General features: G+C 36.6%; 1 protein-coding gene across 4 annotated transcripts in view; it reads left to right on the top strand.

The window, feature by feature from the left end:
* The window catches only part of XRCC4 (X-ray repair cross complementing 4), a 298,009-nt gene that overhangs the window by 197,212 nt on the left and 72,994 nt on the right, over positions 1–27,803 (top strand). The gene's annotated exons all lie outside the window — the stretch shown is intronic.

Raw genomic sequence — 27,803 nt, 5'->3', positions numbered from 1 at the left:
TTTCTCTGGTATTTAGTTAATTCCTATTAATATTTAGAGCAGATGTGCTAAAAATATAGCAAATTTTTTTCTTGTGGTTTTTATGGGTTAATTAGAAGTGGCATGCTTAGTCATTCAGTCATGTCCGACACTTGGCAACCCCATGGACTGTAGCCCACCAGGCTTCTCTGTCCGTTTCTCCAGGCAAAAATACTGGAGTGGGTTGCCGTGCCCTTCTCTAGGAGAAATGGCATGTAGGGTACTAAAAAATATTAGAATCCAGCTTGTGTTCACTAAAGTATTTTGATCTAATTTACTGTTTTGAAGAGACTCAGAACATTCAACTTAGCCACTTGATTTGATTCTGCTTGATATTTTTTCAAATAAAATGTCTCTTTCTAGTCATCTACTTATTTCTCTCAGATTTTGGAATTATACACTGAATTTGTGCTGTGTTTCACTTTTTGGTTCAGACTGTCCTCCTTCAGTAAACATCCCAGATTGGTTGTCATGAATTGAGATGTTAGGATAATGAGCATTTCATTGAGGCAAAATGTCTGCATCAAACAGATTTGTGAAACATTGCCCTCACAAAATTTTTGTTTGGGAAATGTAATGATTTTTATGAAGAATATGTTATTACATATACTGGGTTTATTATTTTTAAATTATTTCTTATATAATTTACATTTTTCTCAGTTTTTATTCTGAATATGGCAAATATATTCCACGTGAATAAAAATTGTTGAAGTCCTCAAAAACTTTTGAAAGTATAAAGGAATCCTGAGAGCATGAAGTTTAGGATTCTGATATAGACAAAGAGGATGCCGAGACGGGCACAATCTGTATCCTGAGGAAACTGAGCCTGACAGGAGAGAGCTTTCAAATTTCTTACATAAAAGTATCCATTGTGCAGTTAATAGTGGTACTGTTTTGTCTGTCTATTTATCGTTGGGTTTTGTGTTTATGGTCGCATTACCATGGCATAATTAACCCTTATATCCGACTAAACTTAGCTGGGAAGCCTGACTTCATTACTTGTTTTCAATTTTAAGCATCTGCAGTATTTCAAACATTTTTGTCAGTCCGTCGCAATGGTATTTCCTCTATATCTCCTGCAGTAGCCACTCAGTAGATTTTGCATTCATTCTGTGACTACCACATGATTTCACATTGTCTAAGGAAATGCATAGTAGATACAGTTTTTTGTTGAGAATAAATAATTTTGACTATGACTTGCCCACACTCATTGATTCATCCATTCGTGTATCTTTCTTTTATGTTTACATGCTGAGCAAACTAGATACAGCCCTGATGTCATAAAGCTTGGTCTACGTGAGAGAAAACAAACCTTATTCATAGATATGCAGGGTACAGGAGTGGAGTCGAGAGCAGAGGTTTAGGCGGAGAAAGCCTGTGAGCCTGCACATAAGGGGGACCATGTGAGTGCTGTGGAAATGGAGGCAGCATGGAACAGAGGGAGGACAATGAGGCTGGGGCTACTCAGAGGCCAGTCCAAGCAACCTGGTTAAAAATTCGGCTTTTTCTCATATATATGATAGCATTTCTGTTTCTCACATCACAGAGGACTTTTCTTCTTGGGTTCCCTTGATTTTTGCTTTTTGAGCTATTGAAATATTAAATTCATTATACATCTCTGATAGTTCAGTCATTACAGTGTCTTCTTACATATAGTCACTTAAATTATATAAAGCTATTATACTTCATTTTGTTTTCATTTTTTTAGCTCTGCTTTCAAACTACTAAATGTTGTACAGTTTTGGATTCCCAATAATAAAACTCATTCTTTTGAAACACAGGAAACTAGAAAATTGAAAGCATACTGAAACTTATGTAGAGTACTCACAGGGATAATAGTTTAATTTGGCATGTATTAGCAGTCTTGAGGTCTTGAGGTGTAGAATTGTACTGACGTTTTGCCTTTTTTTTTTCCCTTTGGTCAATATGAAGTTTTTTTTTTTTTCAGGAATATTTTTAGATCTTTTGATGATTTCCTCCTTTTAATAGGACTCTGAAATCCTTGAGTCTGGTATATACTGATAAATATTCATTAAAAATTTGAGTGTGACTAATCCACTCAGTATGGTTTCACTTGGGGAACCCTCATCCTGTTCTGTCGAATAGCATCAATACTAAGAGTTATTATTCAGTATAACCATGTGCTGTACACGTCTTGCTATTTACTATCTTACATCACTTGAAATTATGATTTGTAGGATTGTTTGGTATATCCTTTTAATTTCACATATTAAACAAAATGAACCAGCTGGCCAAGACTATAGAAACTATGAAATTATTTTCATCCTTATGTATGCTTTATTAATATCATCAGATAAAATTCTGAGTATAAATAAAAACATTGCAAAATTATTTTCTATAAATATACAATGACACAGTATGTATCTAAATTAACACTGTATTCATGTAGCTTAAATTATTAATGCCTTTTCATGTAATAACTGAGAAAGAATTTTCATTTCAGCTTTTTCTAAATTTAGGAGCTCTTACTTTTTCAACATCCTGAAAAATCTAATATAATAAAAGTGTACTAATGCCATTGTATTGGTATGACATGAAATCACTGTGGCTAGGTGGACTAGTTTTGTTATTTTAACAAAATGAATGACCCAGTCATTTTTCACTTAATTGTCTAAATTGAGTCAGTGTCCCAGTCTTATTGAAATAAGCAGTCAGTTAACAAAGTTAGCCAACTAACAAAATGCTCTGTCCAAATGATTTAATCTACATTTAATGACTGTAACTTCTTCAACTATTTCAGCCCATTTCTTCCCACCTAGAAATTATGCTTTGCCTTCTAATAGCTGCTCTCTTTCTCATCTCTGTAGATTATCTTTATCAAAAGCAAACTACTTTTAAGAGATACTGAAATTAGTATCTGAACAGGAGACCTATAAATGAAAACTTTGTCTCAGAGTCAGGGCTCCAGATCCTGGGAGAGGTGTCTAAGAAGAGAACCAAACGCAAGTTACAGCCAAGTAAGTTTGTGCTAGAGACCAAGACAAGAGGCCAAACAGCAGGCTACACCATATAGACCTAGCTACCAGAACCTGGACAGGAAGTTCTTAATAGAGCAGGAGCAAGGATTATTGCAAATCTCAAGCAACTCTAACTTAATTTTGAGCTCTTCTTTAAATGACCCTTGACTAGAAAAAGCATTAGCTTCTGTGTTCAAAAGAGCTGCTAAATATGTAGGTAGGAACAAAATGCCTCTAGCTCAGAGATTTGGATAAGTGAGGGAAGAAAGTCAGATGTTTATTGAAGTTAAATGATATTGAGTACAGAAGTTATTCTTTATGGTATCATTTACAGACTTCATTCTATACAATTACATAAGGGAGATCTTAATAAGTACCCTACAAAAGGTTTCATATTCAAATAAGTTTAAAAATTAGTGCATACCATATCACAACAAACTGTGGAAAATTCTTCAAGAGATGGAAATACCAGACCACCTTACTTGCCTCCTGAGAAATCTGTATGCAGGTCAAGAAGCAACAGTTAGAACCAGATGTGGAACAACAGACTGGTTCCAAATCGGGAAAGGAGTACGTCAACACTGTATATTGTCACCCTGCTTGTTTAACTTATATACAGAGTCCATCATATGAAATGCCAGGCTGGATGAAGCACAAGCTTGAATCAAGATTGCTGGGGGATATATCAATGACCTCAGATACTCAGATGATATCACCCTTATAGCAGAAACTAAAGAGACTCTTGATGAAAGTCAAAGAGGAGAGTGAAAAAGTTGGCTTAAGACTTAACATTTAGAAATCTAAGATCATGGCATCTGGTCCCATAACTTCATAGCAAATAGATGGGGAAATAATGGAAGCAGTGAGAGACTTTATTTTGGGGGGCTCCAAAATCACTGCAGGTGGTGACTGCAGCCATGAAATTAAAGATGCTTGCTCCTTGGAAGAAAAGCTATGACCAACCTCAGTTCAGTTCAGTTCAGTCGCTCAGTTGTGTCCAACTCTTTGCGACCCCATGAATCACAGCACGCCAGGCCTCCCTGTCCATCACCAACTCCCGCAGTTCACTCAAACTCACCTCCATCGAGTCAGTGATGCGATCCAGCCATCTCATTCTCTGTCGTCCCCTGTTCCTCCTGCCCGCAATCTGTCCCAGCATCAGAGTCCTTTCCAGTGAGTCAACTCTTCGCATGAGGTGGCCAAAGTATTGGAGCTTCATAGACAACATATTAAAAAGCAGAGACATTACTTTGCCAACAAAGGTCTGTCTAGTCAAAGCTGTGGTTTTTCCAGTAGTCATGTGTGAATGTGAGAGTTGGACTATAAAGAAAGCTGAGCGCAGAAGAATTGATGCTTTTGAACTGTGGTATTGGAGAAGACACTTGTGATTCTCTTAGACTGCAGGGAGATCCAACCAGTCCATCCTGAAGGAAATCAGTCCTGAATATTCATTGGAAGGACTGATGCTGAAGCTGAAACTCTAATACTGTGGCCACCTGATGCAAAGAACTGACTCATTTGAAAAGGCCCTGATGCTGAGAAAGATTGAAGGTGAGAGAATAAGGGGTTGACAGAGAATGAGATGGTTGAATGGCATCACCGACTCAATAGACATGAGTCTGAGCAAACTCCAGGAGTTGGTGATGGACAGGGAAGCCTGGCATGCTGCAGTCCATGGGGTTGCAGAGAGTCGAACACATAAGTGACTGAACTGAACTGATATAGCTCCCATGCTTCCTTATGCTCCAACCCCTAAAATTTTATGGTTTATATATGCTGATTGCAGCCATGAAATTAAAAGATGCCTTCTCCTTGGAAGGAAAGTTATGACCAACCTTGATAGTGTATTAAAAAGCAGAGACATTGTGGTAAACCCTTTATGTTCTTTTTATATGTTTCACTAAATTATGCTTATTTTATAGATTAGGGAGATCAGACCTAGAGATATTAGATAACTTGCCTGAAGACAAAGCTATGATTTTGAATGTAGGATCATTTTATTCCAAAGACCATACTTTTTAGCTACTACTTTATTATACTGGATAAATAATAACTGACATTTAGTTTGAATACTGTGTGACCAAAGTTGAGTTAAGCACTTAAATTCTTTTAATTTCTTTAATTCTTACAACAACTCAATGAATTAGTGCTCTGTATTTTAAAAGGTCAGTAAATGTGAGATGCTGTGACTTTTGACTGCTTGTTCAAAATTTCTGCAATACACAGTGAGTATAAAGAGTGGTTTGGTAATACCTCCTGCCTGCCCTTCAACATGGGTATGAGGGTTAGATGAGATCCCATGTATGTAGCACTAAGTAGGAAGCTCTAGGAATATGATGCATTGTTATTTTTTTTCCTTTTCTTTTTTTTTTAATTGGAGGCTAATTATTTTACAATATTATATTGGTTGGTTTTGCCATACATTGACATGAATTCGACCCGGGTGTACATGAGTTCCCCCTCCTGAACCCCCCTCCCACCTCCCTCCTCCCTTTATCCTCCCTCTGGGTCATCCCCGCACACCAGCCTGAGCATCCTGTAACATGCATCGACCCTGAACTGGTGATTCATTTCACATATTACAACATACATGTTTCAATGCCATTCTCCCAAATCATCCCACCCTCACCCACTCCCACAGAGTCCCAAAGACTGTTCTATACATCTGCATCTCTTTTGCTGTCTCGTATACAGGGTTATCATTTGCATCTTTCTAAATTCCATATATATGCGTTAGTATACTGTATTGGTGTTTTTCTTTCTGGCTTACTTCACTATGTATAATAGGCTCCAGTTTCATCCACCTCATTAGAACTGATTTAAATGCATTCTTTCTAATGGCTGAGTAATACTCTATTGTGTATATGTACCAAAGCTTTCTTATCCATTCGTCTGCAGATGGACATCTAGGTTGCTTCCATGTCCTGGCTATTATAAACAGTGCTGCAATGAACATTGGAGTACATGTGTCTCTTTCAATTCTGGTTTCCTCGGTGTGTATGCCCAGGAGTGCGATTGCTGGATCATATGGCAGTTCTATTTCCAGTTTTTTAAGGAATCTCCACACTGTTCTCCATAGTGGCTGTACTAGTTTGTATTCCCACCAACAGTGTAAGAAGGTTCCCTTTTCTCCACACCCTCTCCAGCATTTATTGCATGTAGACTTTTGGATAGCAGCCATTCTGACTGGTGTGAAATGGTATCTCATTGTGGTTTTGATTTGCATTTCTCTGATTATGAGGGATGTTGAGCATTTTTTCATGTGTTTGTTAGTCATCTTTATGTCTTCTTTGGAGAAATGTCTGTTTAGTTCTTTAGCCCATTTTTTGATTGGGTCATTTATTTTTCTGGAATTGAGGTGCAGGAGCTGCTTGTATATTTTGGAGATTAATCCTTTATCAATTGCTTCATTTGCTATTATTTTCTCCCATTCTGAAGGCTGTCTTTTCACCTTACTTATAGTTTCCTTTGCTGTGCAGAAGCTTTTGATTTTAATTAGGTCCCATTTGTTTATTTTTGCTTTTATTTCCAATATTCTGGGAGGTGGGTCTTGGAGGATCCTGCTGTGATTTATGTCAGAGAGTGTTTTGCCTACGTTCTCCTCTAGGAGTTTTATAGAATCTGGTCTTATATTTAGCTCTCTAATCCATTTTGAGTTTATTTTGGTGTATGGTGTTAGGAAGTGTTCTAGTTTCATTCTTTTACAAGTGGCTGACCAGTTTTCCCAGCACCAAGAATATAAAATGGAGAAAAGACAGTCTCAGCATTGTTATTTTTAAAGCACTGTTTTCCCCGGGCTTTAGGCTAAATCTTAGAAATCTGTTCCTGGAGAGTAAGCTGTATTTATGGAGTTTTTAAACCTATAGGGTTTCCTTTCCTCATAATTCTTATGGAAATGAGGATTTCCAATAACCGTCTATGTATTAACTCAACAAATCTTTCTGCCCACTTAGCAGTCAATAAGATAATATTAAAGGACAATAACCAAATTAGAAGACCAGGTTTTAAAACAAAATGGGAAGAAAGAAAGAGAGTAGAGGGAAGAGAGCAAGGGAGGAAAGAAGAAAAAAAGAAATGTGGGGGGAGGGAGAGAGGAAGTAGGGGTAGAAAGAAGGATTTATGTTTTGTATATATTTAATTTCTAACTCATTCAAAAATTTCCTCATTTTAACGATTTATTTATTTGCATCTGCCTATCTAGAATATGGTAGTTGACCAGGCTGTTCCTTCAAAAAGAATATGTAAAATAATTATGCTCCAATTAAACAAATTAGTTAATTTTAAAAAAAACTGTTTTCATGTTTCTGCCTTGATTCTTCAGAAAATACCTAACAATTTATTGTATGCTTCTTTTTCTAGTTTAAACCTCAGTATATTTGATGTGTGTGTGCATGTGTGTATTTAATTTTTATGGATAATTCATCAGATTCAAATATCTAATTCTTGAAGATTTTCGGTAACTGAACTTTAAACTTCTTCAGTGTCAAGTTAAGGACATTAAATGTTTGTGCAATTGCTATACGTTTACTTTGGTCATCATTAGCAAACCTCATTTTTTACACAACTTTAATTTTATCATAATGTTTATCTTAGTTGCAAAAGTAAATACAGTGGTGGTTTTAAAATGAGATAGGTTTTTATTAGCTTCACTGAGTGTTTACCTAACTGTTCAGGCCGCGGTTTTCACTTTCCTTGCTGCGTGATTTGATTAATGGCCCCCTGGACTTGTTCCAGAATATACTGATTATGGTCAGTACATTTCAAAGATGATTTATTAATTGTGTTTGCAACTCAAAATAATTAAGTAAAGATTGATCATATGCATTATTATAGGTTTGCCAATAAAATCAGCTATAACACTTTAAGATAAAGGTTGCCCAAATGGCCATTTTTTAACTATACAGAAAGGAAAAAATATTAATATTTTAAAAATATATACAGTATCAACCACAGTGTTATGGCCTTTTACAGCATGATTATTAAATATGTGAGAAGTTTAGTCTTATAAGAACATGTATTTTAAGTTCTTTTTTAACTTAATTTCAAAATAATATGTTTCAATGGAGATTACATAGATGTTTAAATAAAGTATTTCCATGTTTATAACTCATTCTGGAAACAACACTTAATACAATTCCCTCAGGCTATTACATGCATTTAGATTTCAAATTAGTGACAGACTTGGATTTCTGTTTTTAAAAAAAAATTTTAATAGGGAGCTGTTATAATCCTTCTGTGTTTTAGGTAGAGAGACTTTATCACATATTTCATATATATTATGTTTCTATCACTTGAAAGACTTTCTCACATAAAATTTTTCTAAATTTAGCTTGACAGTAGTTATTGTTTCAGGCATTTTAAGTACTCTATCAACACAGAATAATGTGTAAATATTCATTATACCTGGTCAAAGGGGTTATTAATCAAAGGAAATGACTCCTTATTCATAATTTATAGTTTAATATTGAAAGAAATAGAGATATATTTATTTTTTCTTATTTGGCATGCTATATTCGAATTTTAAGTTTTAACTGAAATTGTATAACTTAAATCATCTACCATGATATATAACTAAATGTTAAATAAATATTTCTTTTGTATTAAAACGTAAACTAAATAAAATGTTTTATCAAAATAAAATTGAGTATTGTTTCATGTTCTAAGCTTGTGTGAAAGTATAAACTACCCATGTCAAAATAAGAAAAGAGAAACTCACAAGTAATTGAGATCTTGGCAAACAGTAAAGACATTCAAATATGATAACAAAGAAATAAGAAATGAATAAACAAAAAATCTAGATAAATTAAAAGTATATAACTATTCATAAGCATTATTTCATGATTTTGTTCAGTTTTGGTAAGTGGGTACCTCCCTGTCAGGAACAGAATGTTTAAGTAAATGTGTGGAGAAAGAGTCTGGAAGATTGGGGACCAGTGACCATATTATGAGATGCATAGAAATGTAGATTACTGGCAAAGTCAACAGAATTTGGGACTCCAATGCTAAGCTGATTTATTTGAATTTCTTTTATGAATGCAACAATGACTTGCTAAACATTTTGAGCTCAAGGATAGCAAAATGAACTACACTTTAGGCAGTTTTTTTTCTGGAAACCATACATTTGAAGGAGGGAATGTTTACAAATTGGCAGTGAAGCTAGGATATCACAGTGGGCCAAGAAAAATTATCTGAAGAAAAAATAATGATTGTAGGTATGAGCATGATTTAAAAAAAAAGGGATGGATTGAGTAACACTTGAGGTTGCTATCCTTTTACTAGGGAAGACCTGGGAAGCATCATCAGCTATTGAAAGCTATTTGTTAAACACTGTCTTTATAAAAGTAAGTCATCTGTCTTACTTTAGAAATCAGCCTACCACAAAGGCTGGATAAACAAAACTTGGTGGCCGTGGGCATTGACTTCCCAAAAGACTGGAAAAGTTTCTTTTGTCAGGCTGGCATATTTATACACTCAATTATGTAGACATACACTACATTAATTTTATATTATTTCGCTTCTTTTTTAAGTCCGTATATAACTTAATTTTTAGCATATAGGAAAGTATTTTAATCAGTAAACTATGTCTAAATCACATTTTGAAAAATGCTGTCATTCTGGAGTATGTACTATAAAGCCTCTGAAAGCCTTCCTTGATGTAGCTGGTGTTCTTGTTAACCTCAGTCCCAGGGAAATATTCCTTTCAGACATATACTTTCATTTCAGTTTGAAATTATGGGATTTTTCTCACTTGGAGATATATTCTACTTATGGAATACAGAGAAAGATCAACTATTTCACTGCCACAATCTGTTATGGGTATAGTCTTGATTTTATAAAGTGTTTTGCCTAGGGCCAAAATACATAAGTTTTGTAGGAATTTCCAGACTATAGGGGATAAAAATGGGAATTGTATTCACAAATGAATTTGGCAAACTAATGAAGTTATGAGATAATGATATAAAGGCAAACAGATTTATATATCCAGAAACCATGAAAATAATACTTCTTTATTTATTGTGGTTTCTTTTTGGTTAAGCAATAAATGGCACATTTAAAGCACAGAAACTATTAAAGAAAATATGTCATTTGTTCTTAACTGCTATATGTGTGAGTAACACAGATGAAATTCTCTGTATTCTTACTGAATAACAACATTGTCTTTCAGTCTAAAGTATGCTTTTGGAGCCTTCATATAAACTGTTGGGAACATGCATGAGTAATTTCTAAAGGAGGAAAAAAACCCAGCCTAGGAAAGAAAATTTGCCATTATAGATTATCATTAGTTATGGCTATAGTCGTCTGTATCTTATCTCACCCTTAGTAGAGTAATGGAGAATCTACTATGTGCCGAGCACTATGCCTGGTGCTGGGGCCATTGCACCAAATAAGACAGACCAAGTACTCCCTCTGTGAGAGGATAGGATACAATTGAAGAAATGGATCAGTAAGTAATTACAATCCAGCGTGATAATGAAGCCATGTGATATAAGAGGTTCAGGTACATTTGGAATGCCTAACAAAAATGGTATGGACCTAACAGAAGCAGAAGATATTAAAAAGAGGTGGCAAGAATACACAGAAGAACTGTACAAAAAAGATCTTCACGACCAAGATAGTCACGATAACGTGATCACTGACCTAGAGCCAGACATCTTGGAATGTGAAGTCAAGTGGGCCTTAGAGAGCATCACTACGATCAAAGCTAGTGGTGGTGATGGAATTCCAGTTGAGCTATTTCAAATCTTGAAAGATGATGCTGTGAAAGTGCTGCACTCAATATGCCAGCAAATTTGGAAAACTCAGCAGTGGCCACAGGACTGGAAAAAGTCAGTCTTCATTCCAATCCCAAAGAAAGGCAATGCCAAAGAATGCTCAAACTACTGCACAATTGCACTCATCTCACACGCTAGTAAAGTCATGCTCAAAATTCTCCAAGCCAGGCTTCAGCAATATGTGAACCGTGAACTCCCAGATATTCAAGCAGGTTTTAGAAAAGGCAGAGGCACCACAGATCAAATTGCCAACATCCGCTGGATCATGGAGAAAGCAAGAGAGTTCCAGAAGAGCATCTATTTCTGCTTCATTGACTATGCCAAAGCCTTTGACTGTGTGGATCACAACAAACTGTGGAAAATTCTGAAAGAGATGGGAATACCAGACCACCTGACCTGCCTCTTGAGAAACCTGTATGCAGGTCAGGAAGCAACTGTCAGAACTGTACATGGAACAACAGACTGGTTCCAAATAGGAAAAGGAGTGCGTCAAGGTTGTATATTGTCACCCTGCTTATTTAACTTATATGCAGAGTACATCATGAGGAACGCTGGGCTGGAAGAAGCACAAGCTGGAATCAAGATTGCTGGGAGAAATATCAATAATCTCAGATATGCAGATGACACTACCCTTATGGCAGAAAGTGAAGAAGAACTCAAAAGCCTCTTGATGAAAGTGAAAGAGGAGAGTGAAAAGGTTGACTTGAAGCTCAACATTCAGAAAACAAAGATCATGGCATCTGGTCCCATCACTTCATGGGAAATAGATGGAAAAACAGTGGAAACAGTGTCAGACTTTACTTTTTTGGGCTCCAAAATCACTGCAGTTGCTGATTGCAGCCATGGAATTAAAAGACGCTTACTCCTTGGAAGGAAAGTTATGACCAACCTACATAGCATATTAAAAAGCAGAGACATTACTTTGCCAACAAAGGTCCGTCTAGTCAAGGCTATGGTTTTTTCCGTGGTCATGTATGGATGTGAGAGTTGGACTGTGAAGAAAGCTGATCGCCGAAGAATTGATGCTTTTGAACTGTGGTGTTGGAGAAGACTCTTGAGAGTCCCTTGTACCGCAAGGAGATCCAACCAGTCCGTTCTAAGGGAGATCGATCCTGGGTGTTCATTGGAAGGAGACTGATGCTAAAGCTGAAACTGCAATACTTTGGCCACCTCATGCGACGAGTTGACTCACTGGAAAAGACTCTGATGCTGGGAAAGGTTGGGGGCGGGAGGAGAAGGGGACGACCGAGAATGAGATGGCTGGATGGCATCACCGACTCTGTGGACATGAGTTTGAGTGAACTCCGGGAGTGGGTGATGGACAGGAGGCCTGGTGTGCTGTGATTCATGGGGTCGTGGAGAGTCGGACACGACTGAGCGACTGAACTGAACTGAACTAAATTGAATACAAATAACACACAGTAAAAATTATTACCTTTTTTCCAGTTAACCCAGGATGGACATACAGATAAGTGACTGCAAATGAGAAAATACATTACATGTAGAGTTCAAAAAATTAATCTCCAAAGTTGGGGATTTAATGCAAATCAGCCATTACAAAAAAACTCTACAACTAGCATGATACCTGGTACATAGTAGGTACTCTATAATCATCAAGTAAATGCAGTAATAAACAGATCTCTAATGAGATAAAAGAGATATTAAAGTAGATTTCACATGGTTGAGTCTTCCTCTTCTTGGTAAATGTTTCTACCATGTACACAGTAATGACAGCCTGAAATTAAGTATCATCCTGACCTCCTCCCTCTTCCTCACACCCACATCCAGTCTAGCCGCTCATCTCATACATTCTGCATCTAAAATATCTCTTGTTGCTTGCTTCTACTGCCATTAAGCTAGGGTAAACCACAATCATAGTTCACCTAAATACTGTAATGTGCTCATTCTTGGTCTCCCCATTTCACTTCTCCATCCTCTAATTCATTCTCCTTATAGTGAACTTCAGAAAACAGGATTTTATTTTATCTTTATACTTTTCCCCATCTCTCCCTGCTTCCTATACTTTCCCTAAACTGTGCCAATGGCTTCCCTTTGGAAAATTGAAACTCATTACTGTGCTCTGGATGACCTTGCCCTACCTCTTGAACTAATTATGTGATTCACTCATTTGTTTAACAAAGATTTGGGGAACACAGGCATATACAATCAGTTCTCATTCATAGTATTTATGTTTTGTCAAGTTTCTGGGAACGTGGATTTAACGAAGATTGTATCATTGGGCCAAGGAGAAATATGAGGTTAGATTCTGAGAGCCTCTGGTCATAACATTTTTATCAACCAGTTGATACTTAATCGGGATTTAAGTATGTTTCTGTTTAAAGACACCATATTTGATACATGTTGTTGATATATTAACATTGAATTCAGAGCCAACAGGATTGTAATTCATGCTTGAATGAACGTTAGCAAACACATTTTTTCCTACAAGGACCATCATAGCCTTCTTGTGATTGGAAATATTAGGTAGCAAGCCAGTTCTATATTTGAGAGCTACTTAAGCAAAATCATCAATAATAAGCACAAAAAAATGCAAAAAAAAAGGTATTAAATACATTGCAAAAAGGACAATTGTTTACAAGTGTGAGGAGTGAAACTGGAAGATGGTAACCTTATTACATCTCAGCCAGGCACATGCACTTCAGGGACTCAAATTTTTCACTGCTTTGTTCATATGCATGTCTGCTAATGACTGAGAAAACACTTAAATATTGATTTGAAGGTTGGAAATAAATTTTAGCAAGTAGGTGAATTTAGAAATGCAGAACTCATGAATAATGAAGACTGACTGTAACTAGGATTTAAAGCCATGGGAACAGAGAAAATTGTGAATAAAGAATACCCGGGACTGAACACTAGAATGTTTGTTTCAAGATTTGGAGATTAGATTCAAACACATCACCGATGAGAGAAGGTCTGAGGAAGAAAGACTGTTACATAGGAGGAAAATGATATGATTATGATTTAATAAAAGCTAAAAAATATGTTTCAAAAAGAAAGGTCAACTCTCAAATGCTGCTGAGAAATCAGTAATGACAGAGACACTGCTAGGCCCTCAGGGGAGTTTTGAGACAGATGACTAACTAGAGTAGAACGAGCTAAGAATTAGATATGCAGAATATGGGAAAAACTTTGAAGAAGGTTTCCTCTGAAAGTGAACAGACAAGTAGAGAAGTAGCCAGAGAGGGCTGTTGATTGCTTATTTAATACAGGAAGTGAGAGATATATTGTTATGCTTTTGTTAATGACCAAGTCAAGTAGAAAATATGATCTTGATGAAATTATTCAACATTTCCTTGCCTTAGTTTTTCTCTCTAAAAAGCACAGAACTTAACCAGACAAAATTATCATGATTTACTTTATATGTAGTGAAACACCGTATTATAGTGATTTAGAGTATGGATTCTGAAATCCAACTGCCTGGGTCTGTGTTATAGCTTCACAACTTACTACCTGTCAGATTGTGAATATCCCACTCAACCTTTATACACTTTGGTTTCCTTATCAGTAAAAAAAAAAAGGGTAATAATAGTACCTACCTAGATTTTGAGGTATTGAGATATTGGATGTGGAATTCTTAGCCCTGTGCCTGTCACAAATATTAGCACTCGGTACATGTGTTTTGCACTATTTATAATCATTTTTATCACCTCTCTCTAATATGCGGTTCTCTGTGAATTCTATATTTGTATCACTTTTCTTTCAACTCTGCACATACTCTCTAGTATATACAGTATAGAAATATCTTCCACCATGTTCTATAAGGCTTTTATAAACAATGATAATTTCAGGTAATGAACCAGTAGGAAGTCCCATATTTAAAACAGGACTCTTTGGAGGAGACAGTTTTTCTAACTAAAAGAATTATTCAGCAAATATTTGAAGGCCTAATGTTTGCCAGGCACTGTCTTAAGTGATTTAATAGTGAACAGAACAAAGTCCCTGCTTTTGTGGATCTGAAGTCTTAGTCAAAAAACAGAAATCTTGAACTCATCACAAATTTCAATTCCTTTCAGAGTCCTGTAGCTTATATTTTTGAAAAGTTTAGAAAAGGAAGTTTTAAAAAACAAAAGGAAAGATTTTTGGAAGGAGACAAACATAAGAGGAAGAAGGAGAGGGAATAAAAAGGGAAGAAAAAAAATGGGAGGGGAAAGAGTCTTAGTATGATGATATGTAAAGCTTTAAAGTTTATTTTTCTGGTTGTCTAGAGTCTTGTGAATGGAGAAGGCAATGGCAAGCCACTCCAGTACTCTTGCCTAGAAAATCCCATGGACAGAGGAGCCTGGTGGGCTATAGTCCATGGGGTCGCTACTAGTTGGACACAACTGAACGACTTCACTTTCACTTTTCACTTTCACGTATTGGAGAGGGAAATGGCAACCCACTCCAGTGTTCTTGCCTAGAGAATCCCAGGGACGGGGAAGCCTGGTGGGCTGCCATCTATGGAATCACACAGAGTCGGACACGGCTGAAATGACTTAGCAGCAGCAGCAGAGTCTTGTGAATACCTGCCAAATCCTCCTTGGGAGATTTGTTATTAATTATTATTTTTCATGATTTAAATTTGCTGTCATTTACAAAAAAATCATCTTCTAATTTTAATCTTAAGGTTATCAGGTCAGCAGTGTTCACTAATATATTTTATATATATATGTAATCTCAGAATTCAGGCCCACACTTAATGAGAACCAGGTACCGTATCATTCCTTTTTCTCAAGGAGCTGGCACCTAAGCCATATAGTTAAAAAGATAATGTCTACATAACATCTTTTAAAATACGATATACACACACTACATATAGGAAAACAGAAGGGATTTTATTTAGCCTTTTGGAATCGACTGCTGACTGACATGTTCCAGGATTATGTTTCAGTCATACTATTGTACCTTGTCTTTTCAGTGAACCTAATTTTCTTTTTATTAAAGTCACCTGAAACTTAGAAAAAATCTTGTTCCTTTTTTTTCTAATTTTTCACTTTTTTAAAAACCTTGTTTCTTTTGGCATTTAAATTCTTTTACTTAATTTTCTACTGTCCTTTGAACATTTCTTTAAATGTTATAAGTATTATAATTCTGTTATTTCAAATAATTTATAATGATAAGAAACCCAATCCAGTGACTCGTTCAATCTGAATTTTAGAGATATCATAGATCACTGATTCAGTCTAAGATTCTTAAGTTTATTTATTTATCACACTCCCATTGGATTTCAAGCAATGAAGGGAACACTAATGTGGATAAAGCAGCAGATGATAGTTCTTTTCTTCCTAGTATTTTTTTTTTATTTTACCCACTTGTTTCAGATAATTATTGTGTTAGTTTTAGAACTGAATTTATTAGTTATCTAACCCAAAACTATGGCCATGTAATCTTTACATAAATATCAATATTTTGTGTGACAGAAGTCCTACTGCTTTAAATCAAAGTTTATTTCACGTGCTAATGTCTACCTATTAGCCCTAGTTCTGCCTTCTGTTGCTCAGTTGTGTCTGACTCTTTGCAACCCTATAGACTATACATTCCATGGAATTCTCCAGGCCAGAATACTGGAGTGGGTAGCCTTTTCCTTCTCCAGGGGAATCTTCCCAATCCAGGGATCGAAGCTAGGTCTCCTGCATTGCAGCCTGGAAAATTCCATGCACTGTTAGGCCATGGGATCACAAAGAGTTGGACATGAATGAGCGACTTTCACTTTTCACTTTCTGCCTTCTGTTTCATATCAGATAAATAGTCTACATTAAAGTCACTTGTATAGAGTGGAATTGTCTTCTAAGTGCAAACAACTTATGCACATTCAATATACACTCTCAATCCCTGTCTCCCACCATAAAAAGTGGAGGAAGAAAGAGACAGGAAAAAGGAAAATTTAAATAATTCTGGGCATTCTGCTCAATCAGGCCCAGAAGTGGATGTCAAGTGGGAAACATAGCTTCGTATCCCCTGATTTCTCATTATCCTTCCATAATATGAACAGCACACCTAAAGATAAATCTTTTTCATAAAACTGACTACTAGACAGATGGTAACTACTTCACAAAAAACCCATTTATCAAAATAGGAGGAATACCCTATGGTGCTGGGTCAATTAAAATTGGTATACCATGCTGGAGTATAATATTTTCTGAAGGATTTTTCAGGATAATTTGATTTTCACATTAAGACCTACCATTAAAACCCAACCCCTAATTAAGATATCACTCCATTTAATTTGAAGACCATTACATCCTGTACGTTTTCTCCTCTGCACACTAGAAGAGCCAAAAGTTATCTTCATTCCCCAAGAATAATATGGTTTTACATGGGCAGTCTCTTGGTTGGGATTGCCTTTCACTGAATGTGTATAATTTGCCGCTGTTCCATTAAGTCATGTTCCCAGAGTCCCCTTATATTTCAAATGTGGTGCAATTCATACAGAGAATAATGGGACACCACACTAATTAATGTGGGATGTTCCCTTGCTGTTCACTCCTGCAATGCCACTGTTTTTTTGGAAAAGTTACTTTAAAAGATAAGTACTATGATTCTGAATTTTCTAAAATTCAATCGTGCATGGGCCACCATTTGGATTTACATTGTATCTGAGTTTCACCACCTACCTCATTGACTTTTGCCACTTCTTGGTAGCTCTTTCACTATGAGTTAATTATCTTTTAAATCACTTTACTTATTAAATAAGCTTATTAAAAAAGAAGTTACACATTCTTAGATGGAGAACCAGTTTCACTTGAACATAAATGTAAAATGTAATACAATATAAAGTTAATGAGTGCAATAAAATATGATGGTGACCTGAAGACACCGCACCTGACTATGATTCTCTCTCTATTAAAAGTCCTACCAGCCATCAGCTCTTTGAGAGAGAGAGAGAGAGTGAGCGCTAATTTTATGATGGTAGCAGCTGCTGCTGCTTCTCAGTCAGGACTCACCACACAACTGCCTTCTAAGGTCATGCCATAGGGTAAAGAGTTCCAGATAGATTAATATCTTAACTCTGACAGTTGCTTTGTGATTTGGGGCAAGATACTTTATCACTCTGAGCCTCAATATTCTAATTTCTAAAATGGGGATAGTAATACACACCTCATTAAAATAAATAAAGTGATGAATATAATGTGCTAGGCATGTGGTAAGTGCTCAATATAAATTACTACTGCTACTCTGTTCTTGGTCATTTTATTTTCTCCTTCCTGTGTCTGTCTAGGTTTGAATGCAAATGGTTTTCCAGGTTAATTACTTGTGATAAAATGATACTATGAAAACATTTAGTTTATGTATTATGTTTAATAATTTATAATGTAATAATTTTTGTCATTGGAATTCTGGAGTAATTGTAAAGTGGCCAAAGATTAACTTAGAAGTGTTATGTTATATAATGTTTTAATTTTGCTGGCTGATACCATGTACTTTGTACATACTCAAATCATAAATACCTGTCAACACCTATTTGCTTGCTGCCGAGCATGAGCCAGGTGCCGATCTAGTCATAAAGGATACAAGGCACAGCACAAAACAGCTAACATTACATTCTGTGAAATAAGCAAAAAATAAACCAGGATACATCAGATAATAATCAAGATAAAATCAGACATCCCTGCAAAGACCAGGAGAAAATAAGGAATGCAAAGGCCTGAAGGTGAGCCAGACCTGGCATGTTGAAGGAATCGAAGGGGGTCCGGGCAGTGGGAAAGCGACGGAGTAGGGTGTAATCTAACCGTGTGGTCAGTGAAATGGATTCAGTTAGATCACTCAGGGCTTTGAGGGTGGATATTCTTTCTGTTTTTAGCTTGAGAAACTAGATGAGTGGTGCTGTTTTCAGACACAAGAAAGACTAAGAAAACAGCAGATTTGTGGAGCAGAAATATGAAGTTCTGTTTTGGCTAGTTTATGTTTAAAATACTTAGAAGACATCAAAGCAGAGATATCGAGATATATGATTCTAGAGTTCCTGGAAGAAGTGAGGTCTGGAGATAAAGATTTGAGAGTCCTAAACATTTGGGATTTATGGCTGTCATCTTAAAGTGAGAACACTCAGTGTGGGTGAGTGTTTCTCTTCAACAATGCCTGAATGGTTCCTAATGTGAAGCTTTAAATAGCAAATACAGTGAAGGTGAAGAGAGATGGTATTGTCGTGTCAGGGCTCCAGGCTTGATTCTTTAATAGATTGTAACATCTGTGGAAAAATGAATTCGGTCCAGTTTTGACTATCTAGTTTATGATTATATCTGGGTTTAGTAGCCAGATGATTACTTTCTGGGCTGTCAGTTTATCTGCACAATTTTGTTATCTATTTCTGGCAACTTTAGTATTGTATCAGAACTAAACATTAAAATAAAGTATTAAGAGAAAAGTTCCAAAAGGACATAATTACTTTATTGAAATCACACTTTAATCAAGCTGTCCTCTTCATGTACTGGATCAAAAGAATTTGTTGGGAGCCTTTAAAGTCGTAGGTTCTAACTTCGCAGTCCAGCCAGGTAGGGAAAACAAAGATACATGAAACCATAATAGGCCAATTATTTGGGCAACTGTGATAGTCATTAGCTATGTTCACTAAATATTTCCAGCTCTCTGTCATCTGGGCACATGGTAAAATTGAACTTCATGGCTATAACTGAGAGAGGCTGTGATTCTAGTTCTCACTAGCAAGATTTGCTTGAAAGTGTCATGTGTAATTTCTGAGCCAGAGAACTTTCTTTCCTTCTGCCATGGTGACTGGCACTGTTGGTAGCTGCCCTGCCATCCAATGTCCTATAATGAGGACAGTACAGAGTGAAGCCCCCTGGCTACTCCCAATGAATATATGGCACTAAAGAGAAATTGAAGCTTTATTTTTTCAAGCCACTGATTTATTGAGATATTTGCTCCTATGGTATAACTTAACCTGTAAAAACCAATAAAATACAGAGACTAGTCCACACATAGCATATTCTTAGTACCATCACACTACTGTTTAAAAAATAGTCATAAGACAGCATCAGTTGAAAGTTCAATCCCATTTCCGTGAAGTGAACATTGACACCCTGGCCAACAGAGTAGAGGATCAGAAGAAACCACTGTTTAGCTACATTATTACAAACTTACAAATATATAACATCACTTCAGACATTACAATTTGGAAGTTTATTTTCTCTCACTACCAATGTAATTGTATAATATAGAAACTTTAGCAAATATCAAATGAGTCAGCAGTTTTGCAAACATTAATATCTTGTTTAATAAAAAAATTATAGCATTTTCAGCTTTTTCTCAAGCAGGTAGTAGAGATAGATTTTATTATTTACAGAGCTATTTAACAAATGTTTTTTTACAAGTTCATCTTGTGTCAGTCACACAATTGGAGTCCAGTTCCCATCCAGGAGGTTAAGAGAGAAAACACTCAGAGATTTGACATCACTTCACCCCACCTAATGACTTCACTTTCCATTTGACTAGCTTGTGTTGTCTGGCTGAGTTATTCATTGAACTAAAAAATATACCAACCAAATTAAAGCTGCAGTCTTCACTTGCACTTCATATGCAGGGATTAACCACTATGCCAATTATCCTGAAACTCATAAATTGAGTAATTTTTAGACAGAGAGTTTTGGGTGCAGAAATAAAATAAGATAGTCCTTTCTTTTCCTTTACCAAATACTTAATAATATCTTCATCCATTGTTTAGTTGTAAACTGGCATGGAATGTTAGCCAGACGGGCTTTATTCATGTGTCTTGCCTACTGTCTATCTCCTCACAATTTCTCTGTGTATCCTGTAGTTTATCTTAGTGTTGCAGCGTTTGCCTACACTATACTAATAGTGTAATAGATACTAATAGTATCTACAGGAAGAAGTTCTGGTGTTTCAAGGTAATGTTTGCAGAGAATCTCCCCTGTACCTTATTAATTGCAAACTAAGTAAGATTCCACTCAAAAAGGTATCTAAAATGCTGGTATGATTATATCAAGCAAGGGGTAGAAGACCCAGGTTCAGATTTCAACTGTAATTTACTAAGCCGTTTGCCTTAACATCTTTCAAATCTGTCTCCTCCTTTCCATGTCCCTGTCACTGCCTTGGTTTAAGACCTTGTTACATAGCAACCTTCCAGACTTCACACAGCTGCCAGAGTGACCCTTCTAAGATGTTAATCACTTCAAGTCTTTTAATGAGTCCCTACAGTTTTCAGGATAAAGTCCAAACCCCTTAGCTTAGTACACAGAGCCTTTCATGAGCTGCCCCTGGCCTAGCTCTTGAGCCCTGAGGTAGTAAACTGGCAGGCTATTAGCACAATTCAACTCATGTATGTGTTTGGTCTTGTTTGTACAATGTTTTCTTTAAAATTTGGTACCAACACTGATTTAAAACTTAAGAGATCTTTGGCTTCTCTTCAAATTATAAGATTATCCCCTCACATGATGACAATGGGCTGTACTGACAATTTCTTGTTAGAGAGGAAATTCACTCTAATTTATCACAGACCTCACCCATGAAATTCCACCCATTTATATAACTTGTGTGCATTCAAAATTTAACTCCCTGGTGGCCTCCTCTCCAGTTACTTTTTAAGGTTTATCCTTTAGGGTGCTGAATGATGCCCAGTTCTTCCTAAGCTTTATGCTTACCCTGTCTTGGGAGGTCTTAGGCCCTTGCCATTTCTTTATCTCATCAGCCCATTAATTTCCTTCAGTGTGCAGTAAAACTGTTGCCTTCTTCAGAAAAGTCATCCAGCCTATACTTCTGAGGTGCCTCTGCTTCCTTATTCTCCCATAGCGTTCATCACACAGTGTGGTGTTATTGCTTTGTTTGTTGGTATTCTGGCTGGGCTTTCAACTTACTGGGGACAGCAGCATTGTATCATTTGGGACACATTTGTCACTGTGTCATTTTTTGTGCATGAAGAAGCCCTGTGGGCCTTGGTTTCATCATCTATAAAATGAAGACTATAGATTAGATAATCTCCAGGTTCTCTTCCTATTTGAAAATCTGCTCGATACTGAGGTCAGAGATTGCTTTGAATAGATTTTAACCAATGCTCAGATACAATAAATAAGACTTAAAGTATGGCGTGTTGTGTCCTTGGGCACCAAGTAACAAAGATATTCCCCTCCAAAGCGGGGTGTATGCTTTGGCTGGTCGTTCCTATGTAGAAGCTGACTGCTTGACAGATCATCGTCCGAAGAAAGCAAAAGACCAATCCAGTAGGTATCTAGTATCATATACCAGAAACGAATTATTGGTGCTTCAAAGAGGACATTTATTTAACCTTTCAGTTCAGTTCAGTTCAGTCGCTCAGTCGTGTCCGACTCTTTGCGACCCCATGAATCACAGCACGCCAAACCTCCCTGTCTATCACCAACTCCCGGAGTTCACTCAAACTCATGTCCACCGAGTCGGTGATGCCATCCAGCCATCTCATTCTCTGTCGTCCCCGTCTCCTCCCACCCCCAATCCCTCCCAGCATCAGACTCTTTTCCAGTGAGTCAACTCGTCGCATGAGGTGGCCAAAGTAATGGAGTTTCAGCTTTAGCATCAGTCCTTCCAATGAACACCCAGGATTGATCTCCTTTAGAATGGACTGGTTGGCTCTCCTCGCAGTCCAAGGAACTCTCAAGAGTCTTCTCCAGCACCACAGTTCAAAAGCATCAATTCTTCGGCGATCAGCTTTCTTCACACTCCAATTCTTAATAGCAACTTATTTGGAGTCATGAAAAAGAGAAAGGGAAGATGATGGAATATGTCAGAAATAGAATGTGATTCCAGTTTTACAGATGGATTGTGCTGTGCTTAGTAACTCAGTCGTGTCTAACTCTTTGTGACCCCGTGGATTGCAGACCGCCAGGCTCCTCTGTCCATGGGGATTCTCCAAACAAGAATACTAGAGTGGGTTGCTATGCCCTCCTCCAGGGGATCTTCCCAACTCAGGGATCAAACCCAGGTCTCCTGCGTTGCAGGTGAATTCTTTACTGTCTGAGCCAGCAGGGAAGCCCAGTAACAGATTGGTTAGTTACTGTTGAAAACAGAATAGGAAATAGGTAACCCTTGCTGGTGTTAACTGGTTTTGAACCAGGTGATCTTTAGAATTGGTTAGTATGACAATGAATGTCATAAGATCATCTGATCCAGAAATTGAGCCTTCAGAAAATATCCTAAGGGAACAACCATTACTGTGTACAAAGATCTGAATGTTATTTATAACAGCAAAAACAAACACATATCTAGCAAACAATATAAATGTCCAACATTAAGAAATTAAGTCAATATTTTTAAAATGGTACTTTTTAAAGTACAAGACTGCATAGGAGTATGTTGATTATCACCTCAGAAACCCTGACCTATCATTAGCATTTCAGAGTATTTTAAATTTTATTTCTTATACATATTAAGGTTACATGTGAGATTTTATTTATAAAAATAAAAGATTTTGCTCATAAAAATTTTGAAAACTGCTGGATTCAATAAAGTAATTGATATAACAATAGGTAAGGAAATGTATATGTTAACCAAGGCTTCCCTGGTGGCTCAGATGATAAAGAATCTGCCTGCAATGCAGGAGACCCAAGTTTGATCCCTGGGTTGGAAAAGATCCTCTGGAGAAGAGAATGGCTACCCACTCCAGTATTCTTGCCTGGAGAATCCCATGGACAGAGGAGCCTGGCAGGCTACAGTCCATGGGGTCACAAAGAGTTGGACATGGCTGAGCACACTATCTATATTAATAGGTCACATTATCTTTGGGTAGTGATTTTAGGTCATTCTTTTTCTTACTTGGGTTTGTCTCTTATTTTCCATATTATCTACATATAACATGTAATTATTTCTGTAGCCAGACCAAAAGAAAAAATTTTGGTTTTTGGAAAACAGAATTGGTTGACAGCAATAAATAGTCCAGAGCCGTTAAAATTTCCCAGGTTACCATTTGGACATTCAAATCATAGATTTTATAAACCATACCATTATGAAAATTTTCCCATGAAATATATAAGTTGTAGGGAACCTTGAAGATACAGTCCCACCCCATCATATAATCTAAAATGTTTCTATATACTGAAGCTAGAGCTAGGAGCCTGTGGTTTTCTGATTCCATGTGTTTTTTTCTGCCATTCACCTATTTTGTAGAGTGGATAGTTAAAATTTTCATCTCTCTTATTTTTGTCTACCTAGTCTGAGCATCTGTCATTGTGTTATTGCTTGCTTTTTCCTATGAGTGAAAAGCTTTTTTGAAGTACCAGTGGTCAGCATTTCTCTATTTAGAAAAATTGGCACAAACTATAAAATATTAAAACAGGTCCTAAAACTGTCATATGACTCATTACTCTGATTTATACAATGAGAGTTTTATAATCTACTCTATTCCACTAATTCAGTGAATATGTATGTTCACTCAGATTTATAATTTGGAGTGGGATTAAATTGACCTCAAATAATTCTTACAGTTTGCCTGTCACTCTTGGCATCTGGAAGGTAGACATTAGATACATGTTCCATCTACCACACCTTCCTTCTCAGACATGAGTGTATTTGGGAAACTCTCTGACTTACTTGTGTTTCAGGATCTTTACTCATCTCAGAGTTATCTTCCTATGATCACATTGACACCCCCTAAAATGTTATGGCTTTGTGTAAAATATTTGGATATGTATATATGTCAGTACTTTCCCATGGTTCTTTTTCAGTTTAATTTTGAGAGGTGAAAATTAAGTAGCCATTTGAACCTAGAGATGCTCAAGAAATAGTGTGAAGTAATGTGTTTCAAATAAAGGAAATTGGGTTGAGAAATATCAGTCACTCTCCCAAAACCTTCTCCCAAACCCCAGCCCCGCCCCCCGCTTGCCCTCAACAGCAAAAAGTAGGTAATCCATAATGAAAAACAATCGGAAGAATACATGGCAGTTTTCAGTTTAGGTGAAGATGATATTGTCTGTTATTGAAACAAACTGGAAATGAGGACTTTGTAGAGCATTCTTTTTTTAAACTATTTTCCCCAAGAATCTTAATATCTGAATTTCCTTAACATACAGACCCGTCAGGCTTCTATCTTATAAAAGACATTTTGCTAAACAGAGTTGTAACTTAGAATGAAATAATTTACACAGTTGTTTTTGCTGTTATAAAAGTTCCTTTGAACACCATATGAAGCAGATTTGGGACAAATTTTAAAATATTTCTAAATGTCGTAGTTTTGCAATCTCTTTTCTGATTTAGTTATTCTAATTGTTTTAACACATTAGGGCTGCTAGTTATTTACTCTAGGAATCAAGCACAGAAGCTCACAGATTTAAAAATTAAATCGGATTTTTAAACAATAAGTTGAACTTATATGCAATGTTACTATCTCATGATTAAATCTTTAGTGCAGTGCTACCAATGAAGCATTCAAAGCTAAGAATATTGTGCCACTAGCTGAAAATTGCAATATTGTGACACTTCTTGGTTAAAATTTCTATTGAAATACCTATAATATATAGTTTTAGAGTAGTAGCCATTATTTGAGTTCATTTTCCAGATAAGAAGCCATATTTTATTCATATATATATATCTAAAACAGCTTTTGGAGCACACTCATGTATTACTTCATTTAGTTTTTACACAAAACCTGTGAGAGAGGGAGATGAAAGATTATTCAAAAGTGAGGATAGTGAGGTTAGTGAGATACCCAAAATTCCATGACTGTGCAGAGGTTTATAGAACCTGCTGTGTATCCACCATTATTTCCACTAATCTTTTAGCCTCTACAAATAAATGTGAATATCCTAGAATTTCTTACAACTTCATAAAAGCAAATTGCTAGCTTCTACATACATTATAAGGACAATTAATTTGAAAAAAACATAAAATACCAAATATTTTCATTGGTACAAAATGGTTTTGAAATTTTATTTATATACTGTTCATAATGGCTACCTCTGATGTGGGTATGGATTGGAATTGGGGCTAGGGGTGAGTATGTCAAAGAAGATTTTAGCTTTAGGTAAAGTACAGTCTAAATGCATTCATGTATGACTTACTGAATTAAAAGTAAAATAATTTTTTAAAACTGTAAAGAACATAGAGTTGGATTCTGGGAGTTATTGGCCTATACCAGGAAGGAGAAGAGTTTGGATAGAGAGTAAAGTGGGAGTTGGTATGGTTTTTGTAAATAAAAACAGATCGTTACATTGTCTTAGGAATCTCTACGTAATATTTTTTGTAGCTTATTTTGACCTACTGGTTGACAGAAACAAAAAATTGAAAGTAAGTATCTTTTCAGAATTGTAAGTATCTTTTCAGAATCATTCTAGTTTGTTCATTGTTTTGGGAAATAGTCTGCCATCAAAGAGAAATTGGCTGTGGTGCTATATTGTGCAATAAATTAATATCAATCAAAGTGGGGGGGATGTTTGTTTCATCACAATAGCTTTGGTAAATTAAAAGTAATAAATTCAGTTGAAAACCATGAGTATGTTCTTGTAATTCTGCATCGTATCATTTTTTTTGGTCCTGTTGGTAATTCCTTTGGGCTTTGTCCAGAGGGGCGGAGGCATGGACTGTGATTACCTCTGCTGTCACTCCACCCTCCTGGAATGTAGCGTCTGATTTACAAAAACGAAAACCATGACTTTTCACAGGAGCTTGCTATTACTTTTCTCAAAGTTTGTTTGAATCAGAGTGGGATTAGTGTAAAATATCCCCTGCCCTTGGCTTGTGTTCCTTTAGAAAAGTCAGAATATCCAGCCCTTAATTCTTGGTTAGTAAGATAATATCCATAGCTGGGCGAGGTTCTGGAATAATTTGGCATAGCACATCTCTGACTGAAATCTAAATGTGACCCTTGGGACCAAAGGACTATGAATTGGTCTGCCTGTGTAAATTTCAGTGTTTCTCCACTAATCAACTTCATGTCTAAAATCTCTAAAAGAACTTCCTGTTACAGTTCTTCTCTAACCTTTTTGACTCACAAACGTACTTTTCTGTCTGACAGCGCGTCACCTTTATTCCACTCCCAAAGAAGCCTTGGTGACCCTCACCCTCACTTAGTGGCTCTCTGAAGCGATTCTCCAAGATATACTTTGTAATACAGGCAACCTTCTATATTTGTGGTAACAGTAATAGTGATAGCAATAATAACAGCAGCCATAATTTATTTAGCACTTACTGTGTTTTCAGCATTCACTGCATAGATTTTATGACAGTCTTTCAAGTTAGGTCTAGGTATCTGCAAGTTAGGTCCTGTTACCCTCAATCAGCTCACGATGAAACTGAGACACGGCAAGGTAAAGATATAGCTGCTGCTGCTGCTAAGTCGCTTCAGTCATGTCTGACTCTCGTAAAGGAGATCAGTCCTGGATGGTCATTGGAAGGAACTGATTGCTGAAGCTGAAATTCCAATATTTTGGCCACCTGATGCAAAGGGCTGACTTAGTTGAAAAGACTCTGATGCTGGGAAAGATTGAAGGCAGGAGGAGAAGGGACGACAGGGGATGAGATGGTTGGATGGGATCACCGACTCAGTGAAGATGAATTTGGATAAACTCCAGGATTTGGTGATGGATAGGTCAGCATGGAACAACAGACTGGTTCCAAATAGGAAAAGGAGTACGTCAAGGCTGTATATTGTCACCCTGCTTATTTAACTTATATGCAGAGTACATCATGAGGAATGCTGGGCTGGAAGAAGCACAAGCTGGAATCAAGATTGCCGGGAGAAATATCAATAACCTCAGATATGCAGATGACACTACCTTTATGGCAGAAAGTGAAGAGGAACTCAAAAGCCTCTTGATGAAAGTGAAAGAGGAGAGTGAAAAGGTTGGCTTGAAGCTCAACACTCAGAAAATGAAGATCATGGCATCTGGTCCCATCACTTCATGGGAAATAGATGGAAAAACAGTGGAAACAGTGTCAGACTTTATTTTTTTGGGCTCCAAAATCACTGCAGATGCTGATTGCAGCCATGAAATTAAAAGACGCTTACTCCTTGGAAGGAAAGTTATGACCAACCTAGATAGTATATTAAAAAGCAGAGACATTACTTTGCCAACAAAGGTCCGTCTAGTCAAGGCTA

The sequence above is a fragment of the Moschus berezovskii genome, chromosome 8, assembly GCF_049115385.1.
Source record: "Moschus berezovskii isolate FMDL1 chromosome 8, NW_MosBer_1.0, whole genome shotgun sequence".
Classification (NCBI taxonomy): Eukaryota; Metazoa; Chordata; class Mammalia; order Artiodactyla; family Moschidae; genus Moschus; species Moschus berezovskii.
The sequence above is the reverse complement of the archived record's forward strand: the minus strand, read 5'-3'. Positions and strand labels throughout refer to the sequence as shown.